At 30.3% G+C, this 15,874-nt stretch overlaps 1 protein-coding gene across 2 annotated transcripts in view; it reads left to right on the forward strand.

The window, feature by feature from the left end:
• Positions 1-477: 477 nt before the first annotated feature.
• The window catches only part of LOC126880027 (protein unc-93 homolog A), an 88,386-nt gene continuing 72,989 nt past the window's right edge, over positions 478-15,874 (forward strand). For both annotated transcript variants that reach the window (XM_050643558.1, XM_050643557.1), the window contains exon 1: positions 478-629. The gene's annotated coding sequence lies outside the window, so the exon portion shown is untranslated. The remainder of the gene's footprint in view (positions 630-15,874) is intronic.

Genomic DNA, 15,874 nt, shown 5'->3' on the forward strand with positions numbered 1-15,874 from the left:
TATATATATATATATATATATATATATATATATATATATATATATATATATATTGACCTTCTACACACCTGACCTAAACAGTAGTGACATTTATTATCTTTTTTAATGAAAATAAACTAAAATCATCTAATTGAAGATAAATTTTGTTTATAATAGAAAGCTATATCATGATAAAAGTTTATAATTATATGGTCTTGTACTTGGATCGGTCCTTTAATTACTAAAAATGCTTATTCGCAGAATTTGCAATAGATGCTTCCCAAGTCTTCTCTAGCTTTCCTCTTAAAATTTGAAATACCTCTCGATTGCATCTTGCACGGTCTCCTCCTGTACTTGTCTTAGTTGAGAGTTCAAATCTCAGTCAAAAAAATGTGACAAGGGCCATAACAACCGTCGTCTCTCTACCCTCAGCCCCTGGGTATTGATCGGAGGCGGTTCTGACCGTGAGCCAAATGGCAAATCAACCCCAACTCAGAATCCAGTACGAAATCTGCCCTTAACTCCAGTGTCTATCTCGTGTGTGCTCTTGGTTAATACGTATTTGTAAATAAAAATTGCGGGTTGAGATAGGTAGTGTGGTGGTGTCTATGAGAATAGAGGCGCATGGTTAATATTTCGTAGAAAATTTGGTAAGTAACTTTTATAAGAAATTTTTAAAATCAACCAGAATTTTTGAAACATAATGTTTTAATTCTCGATGGCAACAAACCTGACATTAAACATATTAAAGAAAAATTAAAAAATTACATGTATAAACAATATTACACTTATTAAAACAATCATTATTTAATACTTTATTATTATAAAGTTACTACTGATCTATATTTGCTTTTGCTCAGTTGAAGAATTATTTGGTCTATTGATTGAGACATGTGTAGAATCATATTTAAATTATAACATAATATTATCTTACATGTTATAGCTATATTATATAAACATTTTCAGTTTGATTTTTATTTAGTTTGTTTTTTAGTAATGTTTTTAAAAGCTTTATTATACCTATATAATTGGTATTATATTTTGTCCTATTTCTCCTATTTATGATCCCTACGACATTCGGTTCGCCATACATTTTCATTAGTTCTATATTTGCTCTTTTTATACACATTCCACTCCAAAGCTTTCCTCCAAATATTTTTCTGAGGACTTTTCTTTCCCACATTTGGAGGATGACTTGTTCTATTTGTACATCGTCCATGTGGAACTGACATAATGCAATTATTTTATCTTAGCCCTTTATGTCTTTAATTCCGAATATCTTGTTTAGAGCAATGTCGCTCCTATGTGTTGGAACCTTTCTACTTCATCGAATTCATGTTATTTTGCCAGGTATTGTTCTTGTATGTATTATCTTTCTGTCAATTCTATATATTTGGTCTTTTCCTCGTTCATGTATACCGCTTTCTTTCTTGATTTCGCTTTTTGTCTTTTTAGTATTTTGTTTAATTCTTGTTTACTTTTGGCTATTAGTACTACGTCATCAACGAGGTGTTTTCGTTGATATGCAAGTCTTGTTCTGTTTACTCCAGCTTCTTTGACGACGATGTCAAAAGGATATTGCACAATAGAGATGACAGTGAATCCCTAGTCCCACCCCCTTACTAACTTTAAACTTGTCTGTTTCTCTTCCATTTATTTTAACCCTAGTGTCTGTTTTTTCTGAGTGCCACTTTTATCATTCTTGCCAATTTTTCACCAATTCACATTTCACGTAGTACCTATATTTCTTTCTATATGAGGGTTTGCTCACTACGGAGAGCAATAGATTGTATCCTCGCTCCGACCCTTGCTCCCTCGTATTTATATTCGTGAATTCTTGCATTTAAAATAAATACATTATTTTAAATGAGAGAATTTACGAATATAGGGAATATAAATACCAGGGACCAAGGGTCGGAGCGAGGATACAATCCATTGCTCTCCGTAGTGAGCACAACTTTACTCTGTAAAAAGCTTGTTTAAAGGCGCTGAATATGACCACTATACAGGGCGTCCATAAAGTAACGCATAAATTCGTTATTTCGTAAACCGGTAACTTTAAGGAAAAATCCCGAAACAGGTCGATTTTATTTTTAAATTACGACTTTTTGGCATATATATCATGCTAGTGACGTCTTCCATCTGTTGTTCTGAAGCTATTTCCTTGTGGCATTTTTATGATTAATTATTTATATGGGAAATAAGCCACAATTAAAATGAAAAAAATAATTTTATTAACGTTTCGACGCCCAAATCGGGTGCCGTTGTCAAAATACCTTTTATAGTATAGTCTTCAACCTGGGCGTGATGACGTAATCGATTATTTTTTTAAATGGGAATTGGGGTCATGTGATAGCTCATTTGAAAGGGTATTCAATTCTCTATCCAATAATATAAACATTACCATTATTATTTATACAGGGTGTTCAAAAAACTTTTTTTTAATTAAAATAAGTGAGACAAACAGAAGAATATATGTAATTTATTTTAATTCAAAATGCATTTTACTACTGTCAGTAAAGAGAAATAGTTTTATTTGACAAATAAACATTGATTTTCGTTTAAATGAAATGTTCAAACTGCCAAGAGACAGGTGAGTGGCAGCTTTAACATTAAATTTAAGCGAAAAACAATATTTATTTGTCAAATAAACATTTATTTCCTGTTTTCTGACAACAGTAAAACGTATTTTGAATTAAATAAATTACATACATTCTTCTTTTTTTCTCAATTATTTTATTTAAAAAAATGTTTTTTTGAACACCTTGTATAAATAAATATATTAATATTTATATTAGTGAATAGAGAATTGAATACCTTGTAAATCAGCTATCACGTGACCCCTATTCTCATTTAAAAAAACATCGATTACGTCATCATGCCCAGATGGATGACGTTACTAGTATGATATATATGCCACAAAATCGGAATTTAAAAATAAAAATCGACCTGTTTCGGGATTTTTCCTTAATATTGCCGGTTTACGAAATAATGAATTTATGCGTTACTTTATGGACGCACTGTATATTTCCCATATTCATAACTTTTTGATTGTATTTAGACTGGAAAGCCGTAATGTAGCAGAAATTATCCATAAAGTTTAAGAAGATTGTATTCCTCGGATCAATTACTGCTAAGATGAAAGTGAAAGGCTATTTGAACATTTAATTTAAGCCAAAAAACAAATTTAATAATATTTTTTTTATTTTCTACCAGTAATAAAATGCATTTTAATTCTAAACGGATTACATAATTCAAAAATTTATTTTTGGCCACCCTTTATAAATAATTATGTTAATGTATATGTTACAGTTCAAGTTGATTATCCAGTTGGAGTTGACTCCAACTAGTTGGAGTCAACTCTCTAGTTGGAGTCAACTCTCTAGTTGGAGTCAACTCTAACGGCTGGTTTCAGTAAAAGTTGATTATAAATATAAAATGAAGATTTATATTCAACATTTACTAGTAAAAGTAGACTCCAACTAGGAAAAGTATACTCTTCCCAATGCCATTTAGTAAAAGTTGATTCTGATTCACACAAACAGCCGATTCTAAAAATTAAATGTTACTGAATATGTTCAAATTAGTCTAGGCTGTATCGTCGCCCCCGTTAGGTAAATTACTCCGATTCGAATTTTTTGCACAAACTTACTCAAAAAGAGGTCCTTATAACAAATCTACTGGGTGCCAGGCAGTACCTTGATCGATAAATTGTTTAAACAATTTCTTTTAGACAAATTCACAAAAATAATTTTTTCACTTCGAATATTTTTTTAGATCATTTGGGTTATTCTGAGCAAAAAAGGTATTTTGTGATTTTTGTGAAAAATGCGAAAATAGCCATCTTCAAGGCTTAATAACTCGGTTAAAATCCATTATTATGAAAGTCAGAAAGTGACCAAATCAAAGTTGATAGCCCCCTCTACAAGATCCAGCAGAAATTTTTGTCACTATTTTATTACTAAGCTTTATCTTTAATTATTAACAATGAGCGCTAAGCGCGTATTAGTCGGCCGTCAATGGTGAGTGCTAAAGAGATGCACCATTCCAGCCGTCCAATGGTGAATCTCACTCGCATTCACATTGACGGCCGCCTCAATACACGGTTAGCGCTCATTGTTGGTAATTAAAAATAATATCTTATTAATGAAATAATGACAAAAATTTCTTAAGGATCTTATAGAGGTAGCTTTAGTCTTTGATTTTTTTTAGTTTCTGACTTTCATAATATATAATATCGTATGGCATTTTTGCCTTTCGGACATTTCCGGCGCCAACTACATCTTTAACCCTGTTTCAAGTAATTAGTGTCGATGTACACTAGGCCAGGGGGACCGACTGCTTAACGTGCTCTCCGAGGCACGGTGAGACGGCTCGTGTCATTATTGAAAATGAAAATGGTTTGTCTTTAGCAGGGCTCGAACCCACGTGCACTGGCGTATGAGGCCAGCGACTATGCCGTTACTCCACGGCCGCTCGCTCGACTTTCACAATAATTATCTTTAACCGAGTTATTAAACCTTGAAAATGGTTATTTTGGCGTTTTTCAAATTCTAAGTCGCTAATAACTCGACAACAGTCAATTTTAGAGAAAAAAAGGCACAACGGATCTAAAAAAAATTTGTACGAAGTGAAAAAATTATGTATTGTTTTCCCATTTGCCCTCATTTTCGGCAGTAAAGTATCACTTTGTTGTATTTAAAGAAGAATGTTACATTACCTACCGCGATAATTAATCAAATTAACCGAGATTGAATGTAAGTGGTCAATGGCAGCAATCGATTATTTATTTGAGTGAAATTAAAATTGATTTACTTTAATTATTAAAAATATTGTACACAATTTATCTTATTATTAATAAAATTTATGTGAAAAAGTAAAATTTTGCAGTGTTTCGCAATTATATTCATACAAAATAAATCAAAACTTCATCTGTCATTACTGTCATACGAATTTTTTATTTCGTCTAAAATTAAAATAATTTCCTCAAAGTTGTAAGTAAGTGTTAATGTTTTTTATGATTGACGATACAATTTTGTACGCACCACCTCAATACTCTTTATCGAACGCGTCTGTTCCTCTGCTTGTAATATCAGACTCGTTCGATAAAGAGTCACTTTACTGACTGACTTTACTGAAATTGGTTAAACAATTTTTCGACCGCGGTACCGCGTGACACCCTGTGTATTTGTTATAAGGATTGTTATACGGATGTATTTCTTTGAGTAAGTTTGTGCAAAAAATTGAATCAGAATAATTTACCTAACGGGGGCGACGTTACAGACTATACTAATAAGTAGTTGAAACGGTCAAAACAAAGAAACGCACACTCATCAAAAATGCACTTGAGATTCTCGTATAATCAACATTTACTGAATCGATCCAGGAAGAGTCAACTCCAACTAGTAAAAGTTGATTTAAATTTCTAAAATCAACTTTTACTGCTCGTTTCAGTTGGAGTTGACTCCAACTAGTTGGAGTCAACTCTAAAGCGTCGTTTAAACACAACGACAAGTCACAGCAACTAGTTGTGATGACAAGTTGAAACGCTGTTTAGACGCTGCGATTCAATGCGATACCACCTTCAACCCAACTCCAACTTTGATAAGTTGTGCGATGCACCGTTTACACACAATGATAAGTTGCAACAACTCGATTGACCTTGATAAGTTGTTTGATTTATCGCTGTGTTTAAACGATCCTTAACTGAGAATCAACTTGAACTGTAACATATATATTACTGAATAGAGAATTAATAAGTCTGGATCCCGCATAAGAAAAAAAAGTTGATTAATAGAAAGCTGAAAATTTGTTAATAGCTTAAAGCTGGCTAGTCAGACAAACTTTGATATATGGGAACACTGGAACAGGGGAAGTTTTAATGGTGGAACAGGTTAAAAATTTGGAACGTCAGACTACGAAAATGTCAGATGTATTTTGTCGGACAGAACTTCCAATTGATCTGTTGCCTTTTCATTAAATTCTCATGCAAAAATCAGACTGGTGTGTATCACCAACTGGGCATTTTAATGAGTGGAACACGAAGAACATGTCAAATGACAGAAATCATGTTGGTTAGTCATAGCAGTCTGATTTTTGCATGAGAGTTTAATGAAAGGGTAACAAGTCAATTATAAGTTCTGTCGGACAAAATACATCTGACGTTTTCGTAGTCTGTGGTTCCAAATTTTTAACCTGTTCCACAATTAAAACTTCCAGTGTTCCAATATATCAATGTTTGTCCGACTAGACACCCTTAAGCTATTAACAAATTTTCAGCTTGCTATTAATCAACTTTTTTTGGTACGCGGGATCCAGACCTATAAATAACCTTTCAATTATTAACCTTAGTGAGCTAACACACGACTACTATTCTCATTAAAAAACCATCGAATACGTCATCACGCCCTGATGGAGAACGTCCCTAGTATGATACAGACTGTTTAGTGTTTGATTAAACATACTCCAATGAAGGATGCGCTAAAATCGGCAACACTGCGTATAAATAAGCATGAATGGCATTGCCACTGTAGAATAACGAACGACTGAGAATCGGCGTGAATCTGGCGCATTAGGTGGGCAACGGAAAAGCAGTGTTGCCATTTATAGTGCGTATATCTAATGAAAATTAAACAGTATGTATGTATATGCCAAAAATCATAATTTAAAAATAAATTTGACCTGTTTTGGGATTTGTTTCTCGAAAAAATGAATTTATTCCATAACTTTGCCCGAAACTATATATATTTTACTAATGATTCCTCTAAATTTATTGTCACTATAATATGTAAATGAAATAGGTTTTAATATACATAGATTAAAGTGCATTAAAATGTCAACACAATCCAAGAAGTATATTAATATATTTTTGATTGTTGTATGCACTCTGAATAAATTTTATTTGTTTAATTGATACATTAATTATGATTGCGAAATATTAAATTCATAAAATATTTGCATAAAAGGAAATAGGAATAATAGGAATGCTCCACGTGAAACCTTGATATGTCGAATAGAAAGAAAGTAAAGTAATAACTTTTATTCGAGTTTTATGAGATTATCTATTTATATAATGCAATTGGATTGTTTGATAATATTATTAAACTATCTTACAAATTTACTGAGATCATTTTGGAAAACAATCTTTATAGGGAAGTGCATACAGATTTTCACTTCGGAAAAAATCAAACAAAATAGAACTTTTTGTAATTTCGTTAAGAAATGTTTAATAAACAACATATCAAAAAGTTCTACTCGAGAAGTGGGTGCTTCATTTTTTATTAAACAAATGAACTACGAAATTTGATGTTTTTTTAAATAACTCCTAAAATATAAATTTTAGAACAAAACTGATTTGACCATTGAAAAATTCAGAAATTTTACAAAAAAAACCTTATATAAAGAATTTTCTAAAATTAAATCTGTATCTTCTATAATTTTTTAATTATAACACTAAAGTCACCCTTCTCACAAACATTGGCGCAGTGTAAGCTAGCGTACGGCGAAGTGCACGGTTGAGTTATTTTAATGTTATTCTTTAACTAATGGATCAAATGAAATTTTACAAATTGAACATGAAAGAAGAATAATTAAGCTATCTTATGGTTATATTAAAAAGAAATAAAATGTACGGGCATAAGTACGGTGGGCCTTAGATGAATTTTGTTTAAAAAAGATTTAAAAATGTGTAACTAATACAAGTTTTCTTATAAAACCCAAAATTTGCACAACTCAGGCATCTTACTAAATGATGCTTCATTCAAAAAAAATTCTCAAAAATTTAATTCAAATGATATGACGTCTCAAAAAATGTAATTTTTGAAATCTTCGTAGTTTTATAGAATCACCACCACTTTAAGACGGTATTACTCAAGTTTGAACAGATCTATTACAGTTTTATAAGTGCTTTTTTAAAGCTTAGGATGAAATCTTTAAAATTCACTGAATTATTTTACTTTAGAAATGAAATAGACTATCTCTTTTTGAGAAAATTAAGAAAGATAACAAAAATGTAATACAAAAACTGAACATTACCAGCTAAAAAAATGTTTATACAAAGTGATCAAAACTTTTTTCTGTAAAACTTACCTAAAATACATTTAATAATAAACTTCAACAATAATAAATGTTTAGAAAAAAAAAATTGTTTAGCTCTTATACAGTATGTCTGCGTAACTTGGAACCTATTGATAACTTTTTTATTATCAGTTTTACGAAAAAAAGTTATTCTTTATAAAATACTCTGCATCGTATATAATCTAAGATGCAATCATCAAATATCAAATTTAATCAATTTTATACGAGTTATGTCAAAAAATATGAATTTCACTCAAGAGTAAAGTACCGTTACGTTTCACAAAATCGAAAATTGTTATTAAGAAAAGTTGTTTGGAATTAAAAAATTTGTTTTAGTGTTCAATTACATCCTTCTAATTAAAATAGTGTGAATAATAAAGGCACTTACTCTTAAGAAAAATTCATATTTTTACATACCTCGTATAAAATTAAAAAAGTTTAATATCTGATGGTTGTATCTTAGATTTTAGACCAGGGAGGGCATTTTATGAAGAATAACTTTTTTTCGTAAAAGTGATAATAAAATAGTTATCATAATTGAAATAAAATGATGATGAGTATCCGTAATTTGAGAAAAAATTGAAAACAATTTTTTTTGGATTAGAATTATGTAATTGTATATTTAAACATAGTTTTTAATTTCAAACAACTTTTTATAATAGCATTTTTTGATATTCTGAAATATAAAGGTACTTCACTCTTTAATGAAATTCATATTTTTGACATAACTCGTATAAAATTGATAAAATTTGATATCTGATGGTTGATTTTTAGATTTGTGACTATCCAGAGCATTTTAGGAAGGATAACTTTTTTTTCGTAAAATTGATAATAAAAAAGTTTTCCATGTGGTTCCTAGCTACGCAGACATACTGTATAAGAGCTTTAGTATAAGAATTTTCAAATTGCAATGCCATATTCGAATTCAGCATAATCAAAAACAAAGTAGAAACATATTTGATCAAAGTAAAATGATGAATTTAACGATATTTTTAAAATCATTTATACAAAACAATTGTTTAAACAATTAATAAACAATTAGCGGCCAAATCTGCGAGTAGAACTTTTTACTTTAACATGTATACAGGGTGTTTCATTGGGAAACGGAAATAATTTAATGATGAATAGAAGTCACCGAGGCCGTTCTAGATATGCTAAATTTTTTGCCCTACTGACTTTTATATCCGAGTCACCGGGTGTTTTATCGATTTTGCTCATTTTTTTCCTAAGCCATAACTTTAGAACCACCCTGTATATTTTTTTAATATTTGGTACACATATGTCTCATTCAAAACCCAAACCACCGACATACTAATTACAAGAAAAATCCAGGTCCGGATTAACAAAAAATTATAAAGTAATTGTTACCTTAAAACAACACCCTGTATATTGAAATTTTAAAAATCTGTTTACATACTTGAAAAGTGCACAAAAACTAAGTCTACTGGCTCGCTTCGATTTTTCGGCCAGACAATTTTTTGACTTTAATTTTGAAATTATATTGAATTTTTTAAGAACTCGACATTAAAATGCAGGTATTTTTAACTTTTAATTATAAATTATTAAAGTTATTGAATAGATACTCATTTTAAAATGAATCAATACCTATTTACCACATTGGAAAGAGCCAAATATTAACCACAAGAAAAATCCAGGTCCGGATTAACAAAAAAAAACACAAAGTAATTGTTGAAATTTTTATTATGAGTTCCCAGAGTTCTTAAAAATTTCGACATAATTTCAAAATTAAATTCATCAAATTGTCTGACCAAAAAATTGATGCGAACGATTAAGCTTAGTTTTTTGTGCTCTTTTCATACCTATGTGCAAACGGATTTTGAAAATTTCAATATACAGGGTGTTGTTTCAAGGTTACATTTACTTTATATTGTTTTGTTAATCCGGACCAGGATTTTTGTTGTGATTTGTAAGTGCGTCGTTCGAATGTCGTAAATAAGTATTGATTATTTTGAAAATGGGTATTTATTTAATAACATTAATAATTTATTGTTAAAAGTGCTTTAAAATCTGCTTTTTAATTTCAGTGTTCTTGAAAGTATCAATATATTTAATTTCAAAATTAAAGTCATTAAATTTCCTTCACAAAAAATTAAAGCAAACAGATAAACTCAAATTTTTGTGGTATTTTCAAATGTGAAAACAAATTTTGAAAATTTCAATATACAGTGTGTTGTTTCAAGATTACAATTACTGTTGTAATGTTTTAATAAGTATTAATTAATTTTAAAGTGATTAGTATGTCGGTCGTTTGGGTTTTGAATGAGGCACATGTGTACCAAATATCAAAAAAATATACAGGGTGGTTCTAAAGTTATGGCTTAGGAAAGAAATTGGCAAAATCGATAAAACACCCTGTAACTCGGTTATAAAAGTTGGTAGGGCAGAAAATGTAGTATACCTAGAATTGCCTCGGTGACCTCTATTCACAATTAGAGTATTTCCGTTTCCCAATGAAACATCCTGTATAAACTAACAAAAAGAGTTTTAGGAAAATATAAGCTTGTTTGAATTATTCCGAAACAATGCATATTTTCGTTCTAATTGCACTGCCTTATTATAGGAGATAGTAAAATTAATATACAGTGATCAACAAAATTATGGAATAAATTCAATTTTTCGAGGTTTGACGATTTTGGAGACAAAATTCCGAAACAGGTCGATTTTTTTTTAAATTATAGTTTTTTAATCAACGATTAACGACTTAATCGATGATTTTTTTAAATGATAATAAGGGCCGTGTGCTATCTCATTTGAAAGATTATTCAATCCTCTATTTAGTAATATAAATATTACTATAATTATTTTTACAGGATGGCTAAAAAATCATTTTTGAATTAAATTAATTGAGACAACACGAAGTATGCATTTAATTTATTTAGTTATAATTTCCGGCACTCAGAAAATAGAAAAAAGTGTTTGGCAAATCAACATGGCTTTTCGAGTAAATTAAATGTTCAAATTGCTACTCACCTGCCTTCTTCTTCTTCTTCTTCTTACTCTTTATAAGTAATTCTGCTTGTTAATTGGCGGAATTATATTTCTATGGAAGCTTGTTACTCCATCTTTTGAGCGGTCGGCCAGTACTTCTTCTACAGACTGCTGATTTATCGTGTCTCCTCCATTCCTCAACATATTTCCTGTAATTCTTCTCAGTACTCTCATCTCTGACGTTTTCAGTAGTCTTTGTGTTGTTGTTGTACTGGCTTTTGTTTCTGATGCATATGTCATTATTGGTCTTACTCTGGCTTTATAAATTTTTGACATCATCTCAGTGTTAATACGTCAGTTTCGCCATACAGTGTTATTAAGGTATCCTGTCAGACTATTTGTTTTTTGTATGTACCTGATCTCTCACTTCTGTGTCCAGGTCTCCAAAGCTGAGTAACAGAATATTTTTACTTCTTTGTTTCCCATTCTGCATCCCCTACTTTGTTTATGTTTTTGATGATTTCATCCATGATTAAATTGAGGAGACAGAAACTAATGGATATAATGTGTTCCGTTGGTGATTTTCGGAAACAATTAAATGAAATTACAATGAGTGTAAGACAACGAACAATAATATATTTATTTATTTTTGGTTAAAAAGGCGTGCTTATATTTCGTAAGAGAGTTTGATATTTTTTGCGGGACGAGGGTTTGTGTCAGACTGCCTGTGGATGAACTAGAAACATTAGTTCTACATTTCTGTGGTTTTTAAAGAAGTTGAAGACTGATTTATTGACATAAGGAGGCTGGCCCTTTATCGTCCCGTAATCTATTATGGAATTTGCGTTTCCCATACATAAACTGAACAGGCCATCAACATCTGGTGTTTTAAAAGCTGAGAAGGCATTCTATCTGAATACTGATATATTTCGTTTCTTAAAATTTAACAGGGCCTTTTGCATATGGTTTGTGAATTTTAAAATGGGACGTATTATTTCATTTTGAAAAAGTTATTAAAAATTAAAATTAGCAAAATAGTAATTGAAGCGTGTCGCCACATATGGAACAAATAACTCAAAATGGAAATAAACGAGGAAAAAGTAAAAAAATGATAAACAGCAAAGCAGCTAGGGAAGATAACGAAATAAAGATAAAATGTAAAAACTTAGAACTGGAATTCTAAATATAATTAATTACTAACGACGGAAAAATAGACTGAGAATAACAAATAGAACAAAGAAATCAAACAAACTGTACCATGCGTTAGCCCCAATACGGGGAAAAGGAGAGCTTACACGAATGAAAAGGATAGAAATATATAACATACTAGTTATACTGACTTTGCCCTATACTATACAAGTAACATCTGCACAAATCTGGAAAAACTGAAGATCAGGATAAATGCAATGGGAGATGAGACACCTAAAAAGAATAGTTGGAAACACAAAATAGAATAGATTAAGCAATGAGACTATTAGGAGAATGACCAACCAAGAACCAATAATAAATATAATAGGAAAGAGATAAATGAATTGGTATGGACATTTGATGAGGATGTAACCCAACAGAAGTAGAACAAAAGTTCATGGAGCAAACACCATCGTAAAAAGAGAAAGAGGCAGACCAAGAAAATAATGAATACAGCAAGTAGTAGAGGCGAGAAAAGTTAATGAAAATCACTCGAGGAATTGAAAATAATGGCAGGAAATAGAAAATAATTGAAGAGATAAGGGAATAGAAATTAAAATAGCTAGCCCAAATGTTAGCTTATCCCAAAATAGCTTAAATAGCTTAGCCCAAAAAAAAATGTTAAATTATTATTTTTTTAATATTCGATTGTTTGTGCAAGTAATTTTAAAAATAGTAAACAGAATAGTAATTTACGTAACAAATTCCGAAAGTGATACTTTACGAGACGAGTAGGAAGTTTCCAGGGCGAGCCGTAGGCGAGTCCTCGAATCCTGCGAGTCTCGTAAAACCACTTTTGGATCGTGTTACGTACAATATTTTTTCTGCAGCCGTTTTGTATGTTAAAAAGAATATATGGATAAAATTTACTTATGAACTTTTATTAAACACTTTAAAGTTACTCTCGTGAAATCAACATTAGAAAAATCTAAAAATCTAGAAAACTATGGAAGATTTTAAGGGGTCATGAGAAATTAAATTTGCGAATGTACACGAATCTTAAATGACAAGCGTTGTCAAAATAAAATACAAAGTTGATGTTATTGTCAAAGCCGTTACCTAGCTACCCAAAATCATCCCGAAAGTGAAAAAATTAGTCCCGAAAGTAGCTACTTTCGGTACGGGTAGTGTAAAATGGTACTTTCGATTTAATAAATCATACCGAAAGCTTTATTTTCGGAACGGCTGCAGAAAAATGCTTATATTAATAAAAAATAGTATTAAGTACTGTATTAGTCCAGAGATGTAAGATTTTTCTCGTGACTCATCCCCCTCCAGGCTGAAACCAAATTTTTTGAGTAGTATGGACATCTATATTAATAACCTTTATGTTTTCTGTAGCCGATTTTGATGATATACATAGTTATAAACAAATGTAGATCAAGAAACGGTAAATTTTCGCTTTTTTCGTCTATAACTAAAAAGTTAAGCATTTGAAACAAATTTGAGAGTAAGAAACTCATAAATCGTCTAAAAAATTTCAATATGGCGTTCGCTGAATATGTCTTGGTTGCTTAGAAAATTGCAAAATAAATCATAAATTTTGAGATTATATAAATATTCATAACTTATCTAAAAATTAACTTAGAACCTTCTTATTACACGAATTGCAGAAACTTCTGGTGCTTAAATTATATTTTAAATTTCAAAGCAATTCGCCAAATTGTTTAAAAGTTATTTAATTTGTTTACCTCAAATTCATTTTTTTGCAACACTATAAGTCAGAAAAATATGAGGTTACAGTAAGACTTCTGAGAGTTTATGGAAGAAGAGCATTTATTCTATTGACTTAATAAAAAAAATAACAAAAAGTAATTTTAAACAGTGTAAATTATACGTCGATTTTTTGCTTACTTAAAAACAATTAGAATAACTTTTTAACCGTTACCCGTAGAAAAATTATTTTTTCATATTTAGAAAGACTGAATTTTTATACACATTTAGAAAGAAAAACAATTGTCCTGGTACAATTAGGGACGAAGTTAGCCCCCCCCCCTTTTTTAATTCACATGTTCTTGCAAAATAATTTTACAATATTTAGAATTTTTTTTTTTTTCATTTTTTTTTTAATTAAATTAATAGTGTAAATTTTTTTCTTTCATAAACTCTCCAAAGTATTACTGTAACTTCATCATTTCCTGACTTATAGTGTTGCAAAAAAAAATTATTTGGGAAAATCAAATTAAATACCTTTTAAAGTATTTGACCAATTGCTTTGAAATGTAGGGTATGATTTAAGCACCAGAAGTCTCAGCATTCCTTGTAATAAGAACGTTTTAAGTTAATTTTTTACATAAGTTATGAATAACTATAAAAAATAAAAATTTATGATTTATTTTGCAATTTTCTAAGCAACCAACAAGGATAAACATATTCAGCGAACGCCATATTGAAGTTTTTATACGATTTATGAGTTTCTCACTCTTAGATTTGTTTAAAATACTTAACTTTTTGGTTATATACGAAAAAAAAACGAAAATTTACCGTTTTTTGATCTTCATTTGTATATAACTACGTATATCATCAAAATCGGCTGCAGGAAACATATAGGTTATTAATATAGACGTCCATACTACTCAAAAAATTTGGTTTCGGCCTGGAGGGGGTTGTGTCACCAACAGGATATTTTTTTCCCTTATTTCTCTGAACTATATCCGAATTTATAATAATAGAAAATAAAATAAAAATAATTCACTCATTACCTACTACTATAATTAAAAAGGGCATTTAGTAAAAATTCTGTTACATAGTTTTGTTACATGTTGTCTTAATAATGATTTTTAATCTAATTGACAAATTTTTTACGTACTTTAGCCGTTTATGTTACCACCCACGCAAAACAACATTATTTGAAACACAAAACAGAAACACAAACTCGTTTAAAACAATCATCGTAAAGTAAAATGGATCTTCCAGATGCAGCATCTCTAATTAACTTAGCTTTGAGAAGGAACAATTTAATGAAACGACAAACTTTATCCCTGCCGACAAGTGAAATTAACTTAAATTTGTTCTAAATGAAAGCTGCCTTGAAAAGAAGCTAGTCATTTCTGTGTAACATCTGGAAAGAATAATATATAATATTAAGCTAAATACAAAGGTTTTATTTCTGCAAATCTCTTAATCTGTTCACCTTATTTTTCAAATATTAGTTTAAAAATTGAATTTATTGATAGTATGACGTACGACGTACCTATGTATGTATTACCCTTTAAAGGCATCTACAGTCGGAAAAATGAAAGAATAGGGCTTTTCATCGATTGTCATTTGTTTCCAGCTTCTGTCATGTGTCGTCTAATATTAAATTACCTAAGTCATACGTTATTGGTATATACCAATGATACAAATAAAAGACGTATGACGTAGATATCTTAATATTATACGAAACATGACAGAAGCTCGAAACAAATGACTGTGAATGAAAAGTCCCATATCAATCACATACAATCACATATTTTGTATAGGGCTTTTCATTCACAGTCATTTGTTTCGAGCTTCTGTCAGGTGCCATATAATATTAAGATATCTACGCCATACGTCTTTGGTTTGTATCATTGGTATATAAAATAACGTATGACGTAGATATATTAATATTAGATGGCACATGACAGAAGCTTGAAACAAATGACAATCGATGAAAAGCCCTATTTGCTGGTTTTTTTTTCTATGAATAAGAAACGAG

The sequence above is a fragment of the Diabrotica virgifera genome, chromosome 2 (assembly GCF_917563875.1).
Source record: "Diabrotica virgifera virgifera chromosome 2, PGI_DIABVI_V3a".
NCBI classification, from domain to species: Eukaryota; Metazoa; Arthropoda; class Insecta; order Coleoptera; family Chrysomelidae; genus Diabrotica; species Diabrotica virgifera.